The sequence below is a fragment of the Sipha flava genome, unplaced genomic scaffold, assembly GCF_003268045.1.
Source record: "Sipha flava isolate LNK unplaced genomic scaffold, YSA_version1 356_pilon_pilon, whole genome shotgun sequence".
Lineage (NCBI taxonomy): Eukaryota > Metazoa > Arthropoda > Insecta > Hemiptera > Aphididae > Sipha > Sipha flava.
In genome coordinates, this window is record NW_020273051.1 from 27,747 (window position 1) to 49,469 (window position 21,723).

The window sequence follows — 21,723 nt, forward strand, 5'->3', positions numbered from 1 at the left end:
AGAAACCGATAAGCATGTTTTTTAAAGTTTAACGAATAACGATTTTCTCAAAACGATATAATTTCACGTTAACATGCTTAAAAATAATATATTTTTGTCAAAAAAGTTCTATTGGTACGTAGGAATGTAATATATTTTGATTTTTATACAACACAAATGAAATGGTTGAATATTTTTTGTAAAATATGAGTGTGATTTATGTTTATTTTTTTTTCATATTCCATGTATTTTGCACTGTACTAAGAATGAATAGTATTTATCATATTCCAATGTTCTCTTTTGTTTTATTTAAAAATCTCCTTAAGCATTTTCAAATGAAATCGTATTGAAATAAAAGCTTAAGCTCCGTGCCAAATTCCATTGACTATTGTTTCCTTTCAGATATATTTAATTTTTCAGCGTCTTCTTGTTGGTCGTAGCGGAAATCTTCAAACAAAGGTGTATATAAGTATTAGTACTAGTCATGAGTCGTCATTGTTGTGGTTAAAAAAACGTACGCTTTAATGCATGTATAGTATTTAAGTATACGAAACATTGACGAAGGAAAGCATTATCATTTTTCGATTCTTCTAACTCATGAAAACGAGGAGAACATCCGCGAGGAAAATATATAGCAATTCTAATTTGGAATACGAAATTGGTGCATCTAAAGATCGTCTACAAATATACACAATTTAATTTTGAGGAACGATATATTTTGATAAAGTGCTTAACGAGTGGATGAAATAGTACATTGATTAAAAATATGGTGAGATGACATTCCATCGCATCTCTTCACATGGAATAGTGCAATTATGAGTGAGTTGACTATTAATTATTTCTAAAAGATTTCACCGCAAAAATATACGTGAGCAAACAAATATCAAGGATTAGGTTATTGCTTCAATCATATTTTTCAGACAATTACATTATGTCCGTGTTCTTCGTATTTTTGGAGAATAACATGATGGCGAACATAACACTTTGTAAAATGTCTAATGTTTTTTTTATTAAAAAAATCTATTAAAATATAAAGTGTACTGCATTTTGAAAAATAATTTCTTTTGTTATACACATTATTACAATACTTGTGTGATAAATTAAAATTTTTTTTCTTACTATAAACATATTTCCATAGCTTTTAGAATATAAAAAAAAATTATTTTTTTACTGATGAAAGACAGGTGAAAGCTAAAAAAATGTATAATATGCTCACAAAATTCTTAGCATTCTATTAAAACACGAAATAAGAAGTACTGGGAACCAATGGTGGTTTTTAGGGGGGAGGTGAAGAGGGTTCGCTCTTCCCCTTGAGTTTTTTTTTATGTCAATAGTTATATTTTGTACGTCGTATTATTTTCACAATATATGTTCAAACGTTTTAGTTTTTAAATAATATTTTTCTTTTTTTTAAATCAGGATGAAACATTGAATTGATAACTATAGATGAATATACGTTATCAAAAAATACAGACCTACAATTAGAGTTAATAAGGTTAAACTAGTCGGGTTTGATCAGGTTTTTCCCGATTATAGTCAAATTGATTGACTTTTTACTGTATTTTATATTTCAATAAACTTAGACTATTTAAATTATAATATAAAAAATAAAATTTATATAATTTATAATAGAACTATAAACAAATTGTTTTCTTTATTTGATATATGTAATTATGGTGTTGTAGCAACAAATTGAACATGGACCTTCCCTTGATGTATTATCATGTTGCAGAAAAATACATTTCAGTTTTCAAAACACTATTCATTATTTATTTTATACATTAAACGTTTGTATCGATCAATGATGACAAAATATTATTTATTACATACATAATTAATGAAAAACTATTAAATATTTTTAATGATATAATATCAATATAAATTAAAAACATTGAATAAATTTTCTTGTCTGGAATAATATTGTATATTATGTGCAAAAATGTACAATCGGTTTTGATTTAAAAAGTCATCAATAATTGTATTTTTTGTACATAAGTTGGAAAGCAATTCAAAGAAATTGTTAACATTTTATACTTTTATTTTATTTGATTGATTTATTTCAAACTTTTGGTGTAAATACATTGGAACACAAGCTGGTGTGGAAAAAGCTACTTTTCAAAAATATCAAATTTTTAGGTAAAAACATAAATGTAAAAAAAAAAATGAAACGATGAATGATTAAAAACGAAGTACGATTATTTCTATATAATTTATTTTTCTATTTTTTTATGAATGAGGTTATTTAGTTTATACTAATTAATACATTTCTACGCATTTTAAGTTTAATATGATATAATAATAAATTGTTTTTAAATTAACGGTATTGATTATCATAACAGATTTTTAGATGGACAAATACACACAAAGAGGATGAAAAGTATGTTATTTGCACATTAAATATGAAATATATAATTTGAAATTAAGTTTATTTTGCATAATTAATCTCAAATAAAAAAAAATTGTATTTATTTTTATTGATTATATGTATTAGTAATTGTTTTAGTTAAAAACAAATAATTTATTTTAATGAGTTGTGTTAAAATTAAATTTTAATATTATACTTGCTTAAAAGTAAACAATTCTTTCTACAATTCTTCTCAAAAATAAAACATTTTATAACTTCATCTCCTTAAATAATATCTAAGATGAACTAAAGTTATTATTGTTGAAATTGCATAGCTCACTGAAAGGCTTAAAATGGGTTGGCATGTTGTCAGCATTTAATCTTTGCCGTTGTAATATAATTGAGAAAATATTGAAATTTTCAGCGTATTTAATATATACATAGCTGTAAATGAATTTAAAATGTAATATTTCATAAAATAATAATAACAAAAATCTTTCAAAATATTTTGAAATTAAATTAATTGCTGAAAACTTTTTTTTAGGGTTTCGTGCTTATCTAAATGCACCAAAGCTATAGATTTTTGAATAGATAATAACTTTTACGCTAAGATTATTACTTCTAGTAGATGAATTGAATCGATTAAATATATGTTTAAATTTAAAATCATGTAGGTTATATTGAAATATTATTATATTTAATTGTTCATAAGTTAAAATTAGTTTATCAGTTTGTGAATGTATAATTCAAGAACTTTTGAAATCGATGGTTACCTTTTTATTAAAAATTACAACGATAAGATTTTAAAATATTTTATCTCGTTTGCATTTATATTTAAATAACGCATATTTATTTACTTATTTAATTTTTTTTTTCAGAATAATTCATACCTCATAACGTTTAATAAAATAAATAAAGTTAAATTTCAGTTGAATATGTAATATTTTTTTAAAAACAATGTATCTAATACCAAACAGTATTATATTAATGAAAGCAATATAATTTTTTCAATAAACTTTCTATATATATTTTTTAATTATTTTATTTTATATTTTTAAACTCATTTCAAGTATTTAAAATATTTATATTAACTGGAATTTAGTCAGCTATAGTTAGAGATTAATAAATATACATTTTCTTATATTTTGTTATTGTTATTTATAAATTCTGCTATAGTAAGGGTGGGTATATTGATCTATTATTTGTTTATTATGTAGTAAAAGTCACCTTAAAGTTGTTATTTTAAGGTTATAGATTTTATGAGGATTTGATGAATAAAATTAAAGAGGGATTTATAAATTTATTAGTAAATATAGTTGACCCATAGTTTTGCTACAACTATATTAGTTGGTTTCGTTTGAAAAACATGAATATAATATAATAATAGCTATGTATTTATAATTTAAAAACACGTGTTATTATGTAATGCATTTATGATATGAAATAAAATTATAATATATAAATAAATAAATAAATTAATAAATACATAAATGCCTGGATTCTTATTATATTTGTTATCTACAATGGGTTTTGAATTAATAATTCATCATCAGGTACTCATATATCAAAATTTGGTGTACAAAATCTATAAAATCGCGACTATTTAACTATTTTCATACATATTAATTTACAAGTATTAACGACATTTTAATTTAATTTTATTATAAATTATAATTTCAATATGAAATATAATTATTAACGTACTCAATTTCAAATAAATTGCATTTATTAAAGTAGCTAACGCATGAATATAAATAAATGTGAGAGAAAAAACTATTATTCCGGAATTACTGGCTACAGAACTCAACCAGAAACCTAACTCAATTGCCATCTCAATAAAATTCATCATCATCGCTATCCTTCTGAATATTATTTAATATAATTATCTTATCGACTTATAATTAGTATTTTAGTTCATTATTATAATTTGTACATTATTTTAATTCTCATCCAATGACCATAGTCACCGCGGTTATGATAGTAGTCAAGTATTGATAAAAAAAAAAAAAACGAATGAATATGTATTTACATTAAAACATTTTTCCGTTAAAAATTAACCTAATTATTATTTTTTCATCATAATAATATAGATTTAATAATAGTTTCGTGTTAACAAATGAAATTTTATTGCGAGAAAAATATAAAATAATTAATGTTATTTGTTGTAAATTAAACTATATATAGGTATTTATATCAACTAAGAGGGAAAACGATTTTTTCAGTTTTAAATCTATATTATTTTCCAAGTTAGTTGAAACAACTATAGAACACAATCAATAAAATTAATAGTGTAAATGTCATACTAGAAGATGTATATTTAACGTTTGTTGAAACAAATTTTCGATTTGTATTATTTTTATTTATTACGGGTGTTGATCGAAGGTTCTTAAGATCACCTCGGTTGTGTTTGTGTTCAAGTTCAATCCCCTACGGACTTTTAATCCAATTTATTGCTTTAACTTGTGAGATAACTGTAAGGTATCTATATCACAAAACCTAAGCCGATGGTTTTTCTCAGTTATATTATTTTTTTAGTTTATAGATAACAAGTTTTGATATAAAAAAATACAAAAAAAAAAAAATTCAAAATAACTGTTAACTATTGTTCAATACCTGTTTGTTTTAAATTCTAAAGATACTCATGATTTATTCATTTGTTTAAGTTATTCACACACTCTTTATAATCGATATTAATATTATAACAAATATGTAAAAAATACAGAAATACGAGTATATACTACAGGTTAGTTGTAATCCAAAGCAGAATAATTATTTACATACATTTTTAAACTTGTGTAGTTTTAAATTTTATTTTGGCAAGAAAATTAAAAATTAAATACTGCGAATACGTTGAAAATTATATACTTGGCTAGAATGAAAAAAAATGTAACTATTAAACTGGCACTGAAACAAGTTAATTTTTAATTATGTAAACATTTATGTGAGTGAATATTTTGATTGTTCATTAGACATATTTGCTGGTTATTTCTTAATGAATTATTACTTTGTGTTTCAAAAAATGTTTTAATGTTTAATGATATTTCGTTTGAAACAATGTGCGAGTTTATCTTTCACATTGTATATTGTAATTATTATGATATATATGACATGTAATAGAGCATTCATATATATACTCATATAATTTTAAAGTAAAAAACAAGTAAATAATTTTTTTTTATTTTTAAAAAATTACTCATGGTTTTTTCAACAAAAAACTTTATCGTGATTATCACTCCAGTCTTTTAATGAAAATATGTCCAAATAGATAATTGTCTAGGAAAATCATATTTCTATAAATAATTACATTTTTTTTTTAAATCTAAACATTTTATAAGTTTTCAGTTCAATCAGAACTATATAATATGAATGCCATAAAATTATTGACCGTTCGATTGATTCACATTCGATTCAATGGATTGACAAAAAGAAAAAAGTAGAAAAATAATGGAAATGAATTTTAAATCGTTAATAAAAATTAAAAAAACAGTGAAATGTCATCAAACATAATATTAGCAAATTTTTAAACAAATCATCAATCATTCATACATTTTTATTTGACTCCTTATCTAATGGTAAACTCTTAACTCCTTTAAAATATTGTGGTTTAGCTGATTTTCCGATTGTAATTTGTTTAATTTTTTCGAAATTAAACATATTTAATCATAAAAGAATTGTTTTCTGTGCCTTTTTTTGTTTGCAACAGGAACAATTTTTTCCTTTTAAAATAAAAATGCCATCGGGTAAGCGTTTGAAAAACAATGTTGTCTCATCTATATTGAATACATCATTTGGAGAATCTTCTTTTATGATACTTGGCAATTTTCCAAACCATTCAGAGTCATTTAGAGAAGCACTTTCGCTACATATTTTACGAAAAATTACGTTATGACGATTTTTTCAAATTTTTATCATCCATTACTTGCTTCAAAATTAGAATATTCAGATTGAATTGCGAAATATTTTACATATTTTTTTTTTTTTTTTTTTTTTTAGTATTGGTTTACTTATAGGTATAATTTTATCTCTACATGGAGTAAACCATTCGAATAAACATACCTTTATATTGGGATATTCGGCTGATATCGATAGTTTATTGTTACCTTAATTGTCTGCTATTATTTTCAAAATATCGTTTTATTCTTTTAAAAATGTTGCCACCATATTTGGTGGGATATTAAATTTTTTCACGGCTTTTTGATTTTTCCGGTTATTTTTCTTCGCTAATGAACCACATGAACATTGTCAGCTATGATTTAATTTTCATTTTTGATGCATGTTATCAAAAAAATAATAAGACAGCATACAAAATATACATGACTCTAGGTAGACATATATTAACCAGTACATGGTTATACGAGTTTTTTACATTAACTTATACATGTTCATTTGTGCATGTACTTATAATCATTTTCCATCTACTCGTTTATTATCTCTATTATAAATTTGCGTAGACAGACCATAATCTGTTTACGAGAATACCTAAATGTAACAGATATAATATACTTTGACTAAGCTGTTTATCATAATTTTACATTCGAGTTAACAAGGAGTGCTACGAGAATTTTTTGCGGAATAAAAAAAATTGAGCTGTCAATTTTTTCGAGTAACGAGATTCGAGTTGTCACTACTTGACTGTAGGACGTTCCGTTAGAATTATTTATTACTAGACGGACAGCAACCCTTTCGGCTCGGTACGATTATATTTAGAAAAATAATTGCGTCTTATGTCTTTGGAGCACTTGGATGTTTACACATCTCACAAAAATATGTTCGATATAATTGGATTTCCGAATAAACATATCGTTCTTCGACATTTATTGGAATTTTCTAGAACGTATGAGGATGTAATATGCGTTACGGTCGAAGACCGATCGCTGATCAATCCTAAGTTTAATGGGTGAAACGTACGATGTACATTTAAGACGTGTCCGAGATCGTTTTTTTTTATTTTTCGGTCTTTTACGAATCAATTTAAATCCTACGTGTACGCGTTTATGATTAATCGGTAAATGTTAAATTAATACGAAACGTTTTTCTTTATATTTAATAATTTAATAATTTGTATACTTATTATTATTTATTGTTAATTTTCTAATAAGTATACAAAAAACTGTACGAAACAAAGAAAATGGATTCTTAATATTTATCCGCAACGTATCAACAAAATTATTTCTCAAGATCTTCACCTCCTCCGAAGAAAGAAGTGAAACTTTTAAACTTTTCAAACGATCGCCAACCGTTTTAGTCGAATTTCGGGCACACAGAATATTTACGCTAATGAATCATGATGAAACGTCGTTGGAAGGCAAAAATGAGAAATGCAAAAATATTACCAACTGCACCGTACGCGAAACGTAAACAGGAATCTCAAAAAACGAAGCGACCGAACCGGTTTCGATTTTCCCGCACAAAGGAGAATAACAGCTCGGGGAAACGTTTCGTCCGCCGCGCGGTCGTTGGAACCGCGTCAACGGGTTTCCGTTCAAACATGTACGTTAGCCGCTGCAGACGAAAAACGTGGAACGTGATCGTCGGCCGGAGGGCTCGCGCGCGATTACCGTTTCCGGCGCCGTTCCGAAGGAAACGGACGGGTACCCGAGACCGTGGCCGGACACCCGGCCACGAGCACCGGTCGTGCGTCTCATTCGATGACGGCCGAAACGACGCCCGGTGTACGCGCGAACGCACCTCACGGCAGGGGGGGGGGGGCGCGCACGCAAGCGCCCGCGGTCAAGAAGCACTTGTTGTCCGCCGCCGCCGCCGCGGGATACGTGGCGCGCACGTTCGGCGGCGGTCGGACTAGTCCCGTCGACTCGCGTCAGTCGTCCCGACGTCTCACGGCCGCCGCTGCCACTGCTGCTCGTAGCCGGCCACCGGAGCCAACGTGCGCCAACGTGTGCGCGCGCGGGCGTGTGTCCGTTTTACGAGCCATCGTGTGCGCGCGCGTTTGCGAAACGTGATCCCATGAACGTGTGTGCGTGTGTACCGGCGCGTCGTCCGATCGTCCGTCCCCGCGCGTACACCGGTGACCACGTTTTCTGTCCACGGCGGCCGTCAGTGACATCTACCACTTCACGTGCAAGGAGTCGTCGGCCGCGTCGCGCATCGCACAGTCGTACGCGGTAGGTACCAGCCTACGGGTTACGGTCGTGGGCGGATCCATGGGGGAACTGGGGGGAGAGTGCCATCTCCGTTGGAAAAAAAATCATGTTTAAAAATTAAATATATTCGGAAGAATTACATAATTGATAGGCAAAACAAATGTTGACAGTCTTAATACGATATCGTCATATTATTTTTTTCGAGGGGTGAGTCAAAAGCCTCTCCGAGACATATCTAACGTACGTCTATGATCAGCTGTGTTGTATAATTTTCTTCTACGAAGTGCCCTGACCGTAAATAGATGCAGGATCCGCCCGTGGCTACTAGGTCGCAATGGCCGTATATTGCGATATGCTGTTGCCGGAGGACCGAAAGAAGTCCGCAGACGCCACTGATTTATCCTCCACGTATAGGGATGGGGTGGGGTGATATGGATATCATAACATCCCCCCATCGACCGTATTTTATGGTATTTCACCAAATTGCGAACTTACAGTATAATTTGAATAAACGTTGTTAACAACTTGTAGATATTACATATACTGTCTTAATATAGACATTTTCATTTATATAAATACATGGTATTTATTAATGTAATACGGGGAGGGGGGGTGTCCCTATCTACCATATGTCTATTAAATTTAAAAACACCCCATGAAATGAATCCTGAATACGCCACTGGGAGGGCAGCTCGTTGTTTTCCGATCCTCTCCAATTGGTCACCGTTCTTCGTTAGAAACATTAACAATTACAGAATCGAAAAGAGCTAATGGGATTAACAGTAAAAACGTATAAAAGTGATTATTACTATTCGCTATCGACGTTCGTCTGATTTTACCGTTTCAGTTTCGTTAAAATCGCTTTCTTGCGCCGTAGCGACCGGTCTGTAGAAGGTGTAGGGAGAAAATTGGTCGTTTCGGGCGACAGAAGAGGGAAACAAAACCACGGAGAAATCTGGTTCAATTAACACGTGAGTGTTTTAAAAGAAAAGAAAAACGGCGACCTGATTGTGACCAAAAACGGTGTACTGTAGGTTTTCGATAACTTGGGAACTTGTTGGAAATATTAATCGATACAACGAATTTCCAGTGGTTAACAGTATCATGACCGAGAGTTATCTTCACGAACGATTCTAAAGCAAAGTATTATCACGAGATTCATTAAATAACGTGTTCTGTTTGAATTTGAAAGTTTTTCCAAATTTTTTCAAACTTTTCCTACGGATATACCGTATCATAAAAAGTAAACCGCACCAAGCTCGCTTTGCATCGAAAATTTGACATTAAATTAAACAAAAACAAAAGCATCTAAATGGAATCTTCAGCACATATTCAAATGTTGCACGATAATAAATCGGACGTTGTTATTACGCGATAACAATTATTCGGATTTTCGCGTTTACAACACAAAATAGTTTTTTGATGTAAAGGTACCGTAAAAGTAGCCTTAAGTATAAGAAAAATATAGGATGCTCTAATGGTGAATATATCTCAGAGTACTGGGGTGTTATTAAAAACTTTTGACCTTATATATATATAATAAAAACAATTACTTTACGATGAAATAAAATTAATCTATACGATTTGAAAATAAATCATCAACTTTCAAACCTTTTGTACCTATGTTTGCGAAAAACATGCTTTCAAAAATTTCTAATTGATAAGTTTTAATGTCTGAAAGGATTAATCAACAAGGTATAAAAGTTCATTTGATTATTTAGAATAGATATTAAAAAAAATGTCTACATGAATTGGAATATTGTTAATGAATTTTTGTAGTCTTATGTTTCTAATGGCATGCGCTAACATTGAGTTGTGTAAAGCGTACAGTTTTCAGTGATAAAATATTATTTAATACTTCTTTTAATTTTATTACCGTGAAATCAAATTAAAGATTAATTTTTTATGTTTTTTCAATATTTTTGTTGCTAAACTTCCGCTTAAACTTGATTTTTAATTTTATTTTAAGTATAGAATTTTTCTCACTAACTGTATGAAATCGCATTCGATCCGATTCATATCAGAAAGATTAATGGAGTTGTGATGCGGACAACGGACCAGTTATATATTATACATATATATATATATTGAGTATACAAATAATAATATTTATACTAAAGAATAATTATCATATCGATTATTCCTACTAAATGGCTGACTAAGTTACATACTCGCATATCTTGAATTAATAAATTAACACAAACTTTGAGGGAAAGTTATATGCAGCAAAAATAAAACTATGGATAGTTATTTATTATTTAATGTATAATGTTAAAGGAAAATTTTCGCATATGACTTATGTTTGTTATTTTAATAAAACACAAAAAACGTTAAATCAATATTTTTATAATAAACACAATTGATATATTTACTGTCATTGTAAACGTTCATTGGCGCAGGCATTTAAAATGCTATATCAGGGCAGGAACCGAAAATAATAACAACATTTTTGTAGCTCAGTATAAACAAAAGAATAAAAAAAAAAAATGAATACGTAATTAATAATAAATATTTATATCGATAATTTTTTCTTCTCTGTGAAATATAATAAATACCATTTCGTATACTATGTGTAACCCGAGGAAAATCGGGATAGATAAAACGATCCTTCCGACCGGCTGGTCGTGTATCGCCCAAAAATACTGACCCAAAGTCCGGTACATTGTTCAATAACGTGGGGTTCGCATGGCGATTCAGCAAGTTTAACGACTCGTTAAAAGTCGTGTACGACGGTCGCATAGTTTGTTACGAATTTTAAGAGCCATCAAAACTGACTGACGTCCAAGCACCGACCCGACTCGAATGTACATACCACCGCAGCGTTTTCTCGTATCGTCCATACGTGTTTATCTTAATAATAATATTAATAATAATGATAATAATGATAATAATACGCAGAAATCGCAGAAATCGCCTCTTACGCAACTACCGAGTTTTTGTGTAATATAGTCGCTGCCGCCGAAACTATCTCGGTCCTCTTTCCTCGTAACAGTGTTGACCCGTGGCATGTGGACATTAACATTTTATTATGATACGAAACCCTCGAACCTTATACGAGACGAGAAATGTACGTTCAAAATGAGTAATTTAAATGCACTACAAGCCACGCATGATAATTATTTTTTTGTCTCTCTTCGGTGCATGCATACGTACGCATACACGCATATATACACCTTTTATAACTTTTAGTTTTCGGAAAACTATAGCGATTTTACTTAAATGTACTTCTTAATTTCTTCAAACATTTTACGCACTTTTCTAAATAATAAATTATTTTAATTTGTAGTTTTTCAACTCATTGTGCGCATAATATTCGTGTATTATGTACGAATGAGCATGTTTAGAGTTGTTCACATTTTTAGGAAGAACAGCAAAATTAATCCCAAAAACAGTTATCTTTTACCGAATAAATATAATGCATTGCGTTTTTAAATGTTACGTAACAATTGTATAATTCAAATATTGTATGCTTCGTTGAATTATTTATAGGACTGTAAATAATACTAAAGTCTTCAAGTATATTTATGATAGTTTTATTGTAAATTTTCTTGATTTTTTCAGCTTAAGTTAATATATCAGTTAGTTAATTTTCATAAATTAAAAATACACATCACTTGTATTTCATGGTTGATAATTATTTTTCGATAAGAATAAGTTCCTTTCAGAAAATTTCAGAAAAATGATTCGCTGAATGTTAAAATTAAAAAAATATCATTGTTACAAAAAGTGTTTTCAAAGATTTTCTTGAAAATCTTTCTTGCTGTAAACTCGTAAAACAAATATAATATTTGCTCAGTGATTATTAATATTTACTGATCAAGACACTGTAACATATATGTATATTTGTACTATTAACATGAATATTTTGGTATAGTAAAAAATTTATATTTTTCTATAGGTTGATTATTTTTGAAATTTAATTGAAAATAACGAAAACCATTTGTTAAGTTACGTTACAGAAAGAACATTTACTTTTTTTAAATTTATAATTTGTTAGAAGATAATAATGTATGAACCATCAGAATTTTTTAAATACTGTTGCATTTTATAATTTTTTATTGAAGGAAATATACCTAATACATGAGAATTTTAAAACGACTTCCTAATAGATTTATTTGTTTTTCGAATAAAATATCTCTATTTTTAGATGTACTCGAATAGGATAAAAAAATATTCATTAAACATATAATCATTTTATTTATATTATTTTTCAAATGTCTGCTTTAAAATGTCTTTGCTGTCGGAAAATGTGATAATGTTTTTTTTTTATGTTGAAATACCAGTTATATTAAGTAATAAATTCTAAATGAGTAAATAAAATACAATACATTATATGTATTATATATATGACGTGTTCGGTATCGCTGTTGTGTTACAGTATATTTATGTTCAATATTCTGTAATTGATTATTCCATTAAAAGCATAATATTATATTAAATTAGTTATTTCTAGTTAATTACACTATTGAATTATGAGTATACATAAACAAAGTTAAAAAATAATTATTGTCTATTTGACTAGAATAAAGAAAAAAGTAAATTTGTTGTCGCGTGAGTAATAAAAAAAAAAAAAAAATAATTGAATTAAAAATTTATATTCATCAATAACTGAATAGTTTTATTTGTAACTAAAATATAAACATTATAATTTTTCAAATGGTAATTATAAAATATAATGTTATTTATGATTTACTCGTATTCTAAAATATATAATAATTATATAAGTATAATGTAATGTGTTTTTAGTTAATAAAATATTCAATTGAAATGCATTTAGATTTAATTAAAAATCTAAATTAAGAATTAATAAATATTTAAAATCTTGCCACGTGCATGGCTGGAAAATAGCCAAATCATTGTGTTAAACATTTAAATAAGTTTAATAACCTAGTTTGTTATTTATGGAATTAAAATAATGGAGTTCAAGATGGTTTTCAAAAAAGCTATTATTTCGTTATCCTCAATTATGTTGGCAATAGGTTTTGCATCTGCTATTCACTTACTACATCTATAATGTAACAATATATATATATATATATGTAGTATGCTTAAATACTGGTTACCTATGAATATCTGTAGTATATTGTACATATTATTTTTATGAGAAAACTATACTTTTCTGGGGATCAGAATTATATTGAAAATACTTGGATGTATTTTAATTCAGTTGTACATTTACATATAATGGCAGAATAAAAACAATAATAAAAATAAAAAGTTATATCTCAAAGTTTGTATGACAAATCACAATGATTGAAGTAACGATCAGTGAATATTGTACCTCAGTTTTTTTTTCTAATACCATTGGATATGATTTTTAATGATATTTTTCGTTGAAATGATTCCCATTAAATTTATAATTGAATTCGATGAATTATAGTATTATACTAATGATATATGTTTATCGTACGTGTATAATAGTGATTAATAATAAAGAGTTATAGATTTACTTCAATAATTAAAATCGTATTTATTGTAATTGAAAAAAAAAATGTGGTTAAATCGCCATAAAATGCAACGTTCAAAAAATGTTAACCACTTGAATATTTCTATGTACCAATTTGTTTGCAAAAATAGTTCTTTAAATCAAGTAAAAATGAATAATTAGACTATCATGAATATTAATCTCACACCGGCTGAGTATTATCTTACTATTGTAAACTTTGAGTCGACAGTTATTAACAATTTAATATATACTCAGACTCTTGTGTAATACGTTCAAGATTCACAGTGTGACTGTAGGATTTACTATAATTTATTACATAAAGCGTTTTCAACGGTTTCGGGTAAAACAATATAAGGTATAGTGCGTATAATCTCTCACGTGTAAATGGAAAATCGGTACAACAAAAGCAATTCAACAAGTAATTGACTTATGGTCTAGATTTGTGTATATTTTATTTGAATTTGAAACGTGCTCAGACTATACAATATAGTGAATTAAATGCTTATTTTTTTTTCTACCCAACGAAACTTGAATATAAACAACTTAAAGTTTTAAAAAAATTTAACATAATAATCGCGCGTTATGATGAGATTTAATTTTATTGTAATATTGGTATATTTTACAAATTTTTATAAACTTATACAAATTATTTTTGTAGTTTTGTTTATTTAGGTGGTTTTAGTGTTTGACGAATATCGTTCACTTAGTTGTTCCTTTTGTGAAGACTTTCTATACTCCTACAGATTTTTCGAAAACGGCTACAAAAATTCGTGCAAAATAACACCGAATGACAATAAAAAAATATCAATCTTAAGCACAGCAAGAGTGATCGTGTATGTTGCGAGTCAAATAGGATTTTTCTCAGTCCGAATAGTCAAATTCATTGAGTTAATAAAAAGTTACCCTATTTCCCGATGAAAATTTATTTTCAAATTGAATACCTTAAAGAATGATTAAGATAACAGGATACGTTTATTCTTTACCACTCTTTTAGGTATATAATATATTACAATAGTATTTACAGATATTGGTAATACTGTATTAATAGCTATTTTTTGAATATAGGTTATTTATTATATAAATTTATTGCTCATACTTCATTACAAGATTTATATTACTTTTATACTGCCAGAATGTAAAAGCAACACTCTAGGCTACTCATGAGTAAATAATTTGTTGATCAATAATGATAGCGTATAATTAAAAATCAGAATTCTAGGCATATCTTTGTTATTTCGATAGTCTAGTATATCTATTTCACTAAACACGATTCAGATTTTTAAAAACTATTGAGGTTTTAAACAATATTGTTTAAATTGGATATGGACATAATTATTCTCCTCAAAAATCAAATTATACACAGACAAGATAAAACGATATATTTTGAATCGGTCTATGTTCCTCATTTCAAAGCTTGAAATAATTTCTTTTTTCCATCCGTTCCGTGCACATTGATGACCCCTACATATGGGCCATACGCGTTCTGCAATCGATTTTCGGTGCACATGTTGCATGAAGTTATAATTTAAAGGATTTAAATAAGGAAAATATATGGTTCCCAGTCAGAGTACAGTATTTTAAGATCTAACGCAAAAACACCGATCAAAGTGCACTAGACCTCACGAATTTAATATTACTATGTACACTGTCTGGATGATCTTTGTCCATAACACAAGAATGTATACATAATGCATATTTAAATTTGTTAACCGAAAATGCATTATTATACCATGTATATGTACGCGTGTAACTGTGCAAGGAAAAAGCCTTAAAATATACATAACATATTTTTTGAACTCTACCTCTGAACTATATTGTTTGCCAAAATTTGAAAATACATTAATACACGACATAAAACGGCAATCAATTATATAGTTATATAATTGTACCTACATATTATGGATTCATTTGGGCGCGAGATATTAATAAATTTAATTCCGACTCAGGTGCATTTGCTTGGTATGAATTTAAAATTATATTTAAATATTTGTTTTTTAAAAGCTGTAGTATGCGATTTGGAACTTGTATGAAATTTATAATTAGTACAAACTTAATTCTTTGAATCTTGTAAATATAAAAGATATTTGTTCCGAGAAAGAAAGATAATAAGGATATAATCATCAAATCAAATTAAAATAAGTTATAAATTATGAACCTTACCGATTATTTTAACTTAATAATATGTTGTATTATGATTTATTATTTTATTTCTACTTAATTTTTAATTAAATAAATAATTAGAAAAATTTATTATCTTTATATTTAATACAATTATCGAATAAACTTATTTTCAACATTCTTAACGTTTTTAATTGATTGGGGCTTAAAATAAATAATTTTATTAATTTACATTAATGATAAATCTTAATGAATGGTTATTTTGAGTAGATTTTCGAGCTTTTTTCGTACAATTTATAGCATATTTTTAAAAGGAAGGAGCTGTAGTAATTGCTGAGGGGATAAATATTAAATGGACAACAATTTTAGATCTTGATAATATTTATGTCGGGTACTCTATTGTATCCCTATTTAATAAATAAAATTCATATTATTAAAAAAATCCTATGGTATCGTATGCTTAATACTTTTACGTTATAGTAAGTTATTCATAAAATATTTTCATCAATCATCTATAAGTATATTTATTTATTCGTTAAATTCCAATATCTTCAGTAGATCATTTTCCTTCAGGTGAATCTTATACAAATATTTATTGGTATTAAAACGTCTATCAACCCTTTCAGTATAATATATTGGCTTTAACATCAGTCGATTTATTCTTCTTTAAGTATAAATCTTCGTATTACATTACCGTTCCAGTATTTATCACATAATTATAATTATATTTGTTTGTATTGGATATCATATTTATTTGTATACAAAATTGTACTGTACATTTTATTAAATACTGTGTAGGTATATTGAATGCATGTGTATTAAAAATAACTGGTTATGTTCGTCATTGTGTGAAAAAAGTTATAATAAAGAAAAAAAAAACCTAATTTTCTTGTTACAATTTGTACGTTATAACTTTTTATCACAGAAACTTTTATTTCACTTTAAAAATACTTAGGTGAATATTATGTTCCTCGAGATTTTTCGTAGAATTATCATACAAAAAATGTAATACACACAAAGGTTATTATATTCAAGCACCTATTCCTGCAGATTTTGGATACAGTTTTCTCTAAAATGTATAATGCACTATCATTTATATTCTGAAGAATATTTTGATAGAAAATATGGAATGTACGTAGATTTTAGATCATGGTGTTTCGTACTGATACATATTACATGTGTATATCTTTATTATGAACGTTTTTCGAATCATTGTGATTTTTAACTTGGACATTTTTTTATGATTCGTATAGAATCTTATTAAAGCAAAGAAATTTATTCACCCCTTTTATAATAGAAAATCAAATACATACACTAATTATTTAGTTTATGATCAGCTTAAAAGTTATAATATTTATATACTTTAAGAGGTTAGATTCAAAATTATCTAATCGATTTGGTAATTTTATAATTTTTTTTGTATAATAATATTAATTATGAAATATAATTAAAAAAAAAAAAAATTAATATTTTTGTTTAGTTTACTTTAAATTATTCCACTGTGTAATCCAACTGTGTCGTTTTAGAAATATGAGAAGTTTGACGTTTTTTTTACACAACTTAATTTTCAATATTTGTACGACCACTTATTTTTTATCGACAGACTCTTCAATATGTATATAATAATCAATAGAATTCATAAGATTGAGATACATTGGTTGACGATCTAAAAATTAAAATTAAAATTAAAAAATTATTTTTAGGACGAAGGATAAAACTTGGAACTTGGATGTTTTGTTGAAAATAATAATATCTGTTTTAATAGTAATTGAAAATATTTTCTGTCTGTCTAATTGAATCTTATTCGACATTAATAAATAATTATTTGACAAAAAAGTTGTTGCCAAAATAATTATTTTCATATGTATATAATCAAATAGAAAACCTAGTAAGAATTACAATTTATGAAATTTAATTTATGTTTTTAGGCATTCAACGCTTACGTCCCATACGGGCACTAAATTATTGTCAGCTGTTCATATGGTAAGTAACTTTGTTTAAATTTTATAATTTTGGTAACAATTAAGTGGGCTGAAATGTATCGTTTCTTAAGGAGAAATATTCAGGGATTTCGTGTAGTTTTTATATTTGTACTACGTCAAAGTATGAGAAGTAAATTAACGTTAATGTATGTAACCCATTATCGTGTTACCGCTCATTCATCTGCCATAATACCAATTCCCGGAACTTTGATGATATTTTAAATAAATAACATCATAAGAGAATTATTTTGAAAAACTAAAAAAAAAAAAATTCAGATCCCTTATTCATAATATACGTACTATCATGTACGTACGTACACTCTCCATTGCATTAGCCCAGGTAAAATTTTGACTCGAACCTCGATAGGAACCTTGAAGACTAGAATACATATTAAAACCGACCAATTTCATATTTTAGTTTGATGCTTAGTTTGTCTATCATGTTATTTCGACTTATTTTAGTCACATTAAAGGTGAAATAAGAATTTATTTTTATTTTTAAAAAATGATATACACTTTTAAAAATATACTATGTATTGTACACAGTAAATACTCAACTCATTTATTCTAATTTTGATATGAAATCGTAATTTTAGTCGTATATTACTATATAATTATTTAATAAATATTACCTAATTATTAAATACGATCAAAACAGTTATTATTGGCTTTTAAAAATGTAAAACCCTACGATATGTGAAATTTTGTTTTAATAAGATACTAAAAAAAATAAAATAAATATAATAATTTTCTTTGGTATGTTGTAATACGCTTAGTTGTTATAGAAAAATGTATATTTACAAGAAGTTAAAGTTTTTCATTTATCAAGTGTCAGTAGGAAACACTAAATTCAAGTTTATATCAAGTATATTTATCAAGTGGCTTTAATATTAAAAGTACCTTGCATTATATTTCTTACCATTGTTTTTATTTTATGTCTCGATCTCTTATAAACCAGATCAAGGTTTTTGTTCACGTATAGTTTGTTTAATAAGAATATAAAATTTCAATCCGCAAAATATAGTTTGATTATCAAAAAATTAATTTTTCCATAACATTGACGAATCATTGATAAAAGTGTAAAAACTGCTGAACACCAATTTTAAATTTTATGTAAATCTTTGCAGTTAAAAAAATGTATTTTACAAACTTGAAATGTTGAATGGTTTATTTTCGAATTGTTAAAATGCAAAACAAATTTTTTTTTGTAATAATTAATTTTGAAATTTCCTATTTCAGTTTTAAAAATTAATATATTTTTATAAAACTTTCACATTTTATTATATTTTTTTATTCTATTTAAATATTAATAATACAGTTTTTACATAATTTTTAGCGTTTGAAACTTTGAATTAATAATGGTTTACTTAAAAATAATTTAAATTGAAACGAATGCTGATAATTCGTACTTAACCGTTACCTTCTTAATATCAATTCTGATATGCCTATTACAACCACAACTAAAATTAAAATATTAGTTCAAAATTCTTAGTTTAAGTATAGGTAATTTTTATTCTCTCTCAAATTACATAATATACTCGTAAGTGTACAAATATTGTATATTATGAAAAATCATCACAAATAAGGCATTAAAAATATAATTACATCTCATGCAAATCATTGACATCTGAATTATTAGGTTCATATAAATGCTTTATAAATTATTTTTTACGCTTGATATTTAACAAACAAACAAATAATTTTTAACAGACGATTGGTATTTAATTTTTCTGATATGTGATAACAATGACTTTTAGAATATTTATCTGAAAGCTTATGAAAATTTGCCAAATCTGTTTTATTTATAATTCCTAAAATATATAGTGTGAATAAATGAATATGCAAAATATGAAGGTTAATGTTCGCTTTTATCAATTATTATGATTTTTTAATTATTTAACTACTAATATAAATACACTACTTACTTATATACTTATAGTTAATTTCTATTAAAAGTTATATAATATGGTTTTTTAGTTTTATTAGTTTTTTATTAATTATTAATTGCTTATTTTATTTATTATCTTCTTTATTTATTAGTCTATGTGTTTAGGTGAATAAATAAATTAATAATATACATATAGTTTAAAATATTAGTGTTATTTCATTAGTTAAAAATAAATATTATAAAAAATAAATAACTGACATTTGACCATAACTCGCATGTTATAAAATTCTTTATATGTTAAAACATAGTTTAACTTTTTTTATCAAACCAAAACTGTTCGTGATCCACCCCACCTAACCTTTTGAAATTATTATTATTTCAATAAAATATACAATATAATTTAAAACTATCTATCTGGTAAGGTATTTTGGTATATGTATCTACCTGTCTACATAATATAACCATAAAACATTCTCCCGGCATATAAAGTCAATAATAACTTAATGTTCTTTTTAATCACAGCTATAAATTTCACGTTCATATAAAATATCAGTCCAATATTTATAATAGATTTTGTGCGAAAATTTGCGGTATTTTATATAATTCCGACGGTTTTTACATTTTTCGATTACTTTAGGCACCGGTTAAATTTGGTAGCAACGTGTATTAACCTGTTAAAAGTAATATTTTTAGTTTAAGTTTTTAACACAACGAAAATAAAAAAATCTTTGTTTTGGAAAAACATGAATAACGACGATATACTTTTATAATTTAAAATATTCTTCTATGTATATACTACTGTATTAAATTAGAATGTATGCATACAAAATATAATTTAAAATACTTAATTTAAAAATCATTTATTATGTAGAAAAGTTGAATTCGAACAAAAAAACATACTATTACATCTAATCTGAAATTAAAACTATGGAAGTATTCTTGTATCTTATATACTCATATGTTAGATCTTTTAATAGGTGAACTTGTCTATTTTAAACGGAAATTAATAGTTAGCGTAGAAATGCAAAAGAAATTCCTAATATTTTATTATTTCGGTAATTTTCATGAACCATAGACATATAATTTAATTAAATTACAACACGAAAAGAAAATGCTTTATGATAAACAAGCAAACAATAATTTCTCAGGAGGTGGGGTTAATTTTATTTTCAACGGTTGTCGCATCTGTTTATGTGAACATTGACAATTTCCACTATAAAATTAGCTTCGATCCATTATAACACAGCTTATGTAAATAATATGTACCCACTACCTCGTAAAAATATACCCACAACTCCTTGTGTGTTTGTTTTTATCAGTCATTTAATATTATAACTACATGATGCATTGTAGGAAGTGATGCCAAATTAAAACATTATTGTTGGATCTTTTTTTTTTTTTTTGACGGCGAGTTCGTAGCTCATAATTTTGTTGTTATAACTGGCAACACGCCAGTGGCAACGTGGTAAGATTTCTCATGTCCAAAATTTTCAAATTCAGTATGTACATTATCAATAAAAATACGAAAATCGTTTGAATTTGTCGATTAAATTTACCACTTCCTGTAGATAGTACAAAAATACTATCAAAATACTATCAAAACAGCTTTATATTTATTTTATACTTAAATGATAAAATATATTGTATGAAAAAAGTACGTGTGAAAAATGTTAATTTAACTAACTGGCCGTTACGCTAAATGTTTGAACTTGTCCAAATTCCATACATTTTTATTTATAAAAACCGATATTCAACTATTAATTTCTAATCGACATTCACTAGGTTATATAATTCATCGGGCAGAATTTTGTAGGCTTTTGGCGGAAAAAAAAAACCTTCACGTAGTGTTTCAAACATTTTAAGAA

At 26.9% G+C, this 21,723-nt stretch overlaps 2 protein-coding genes across 2 annotated transcripts in view; one reads left to right on the forward strand and one right to left on the reverse strand.

Moving 5' to 3' along the window:
- The window catches only part of LOC112687537 (phytanoyl-CoA dioxygenase, peroxisomal-like), a 156,422-nt gene that overhangs the window by 13,985 nt on the left and 120,714 nt on the right, over positions 1-21,723 (reverse strand). The window lies entirely within an intron of this gene.
- The window catches only part of LOC112687534 (5-hydroxytryptamine receptor 1D-like), a 165,784-nt gene continuing 152,204 nt past the window's right edge, over positions 8,144-21,723 (forward strand). The window contains exons 1-2 of the mRNA XM_025560278.1: positions 8,144-8,445; positions 17,917-17,971. The gene's annotated coding sequence lies outside the window, so the exon portion shown is untranslated. The remainder of the gene's footprint in view (positions 8,446-17,916; positions 17,972-21,723) is intronic.